This window comes from Sinocyclocheilus anshuiensis, unplaced genomic scaffold (assembly GCF_001515605.1).
Source record: "Sinocyclocheilus anshuiensis isolate Anshui unplaced genomic scaffold, SAMN03320099.WGS_v1.1 scaffold468, whole genome shotgun sequence".
NCBI classification, from domain to species: Eukaryota; Metazoa; Chordata; class Actinopteri; order Cypriniformes; family Cyprinidae; genus Sinocyclocheilus; species Sinocyclocheilus anshuiensis.
Window position 1 is genome coordinate 225023 of NW_015557069.1, and position 633 is coordinate 225655.

Genomic DNA, 633 nt, shown 5'->3' on the forward strand with positions numbered 1-633 from the left:
ACCACATACCCCCACCGCCCGACTCAGGCCGGGGCGCCATCCGGCCTGCAGCCCCTCCCCCCCATTTCTAGAGAGGAAGTCGGCCACCGCCATCTGGGCCCCCGGCCTGTGGACCACCTTGAACTTAAAAGGCTGTAAAGCTAGATACCAATGGGTGATCCACGCGTTGGTATCCTTCATGCGGTGGAGCCACTGCAGGGGCGCGTGGTCTGAACAGAGAGTGAATTCCCGACCCAGGAGATAATAGCGGAGGGTGAGAACAGCCCACCGGATCGCCAAGCACTCCTTCTCAATGGTGCTGTACATTGTCTCTCTCTTAGAGAGTTTCCGACTGATGTACAGCACCGGCCGTTCCTCACCCTTTATCTCCTGGGCCAGGACGGCACCCAGCCCCCTGTCTGACACGTCTTGTCTGCAACAAGAAGGGGAGAGAAAAGTCAGGAGAGTGTAAGAGCGGTCTGCCACACAGAGCAGCCTTTACCTGGGTGAAAGCCTGCTGACACAGCTCCGTCCACTGGACCGGATCTGGTGCTTCCTTTTTAGTGAGATCAGTCAGAGGGCTGGTGAGGTCCGAATAATTAGGCACAAACCTTCTATAATATCCCGCCAGCCCTAGGAACAGTCTCACCTACT

At 57.0% G+C, this 633-nt stretch overlaps 1 protein-coding gene across 4 annotated transcripts in view; it reads left to right on the forward strand.

Moving 5' to 3' along the window:
- The window catches only part of LOC107676703 (pleckstrin homology domain-containing family G member 3-like), an 81194-nt gene that overhangs the window by 62282 nt on the left and 18279 nt on the right, over positions 1-633 (forward strand). The window lies entirely within an intron of this gene.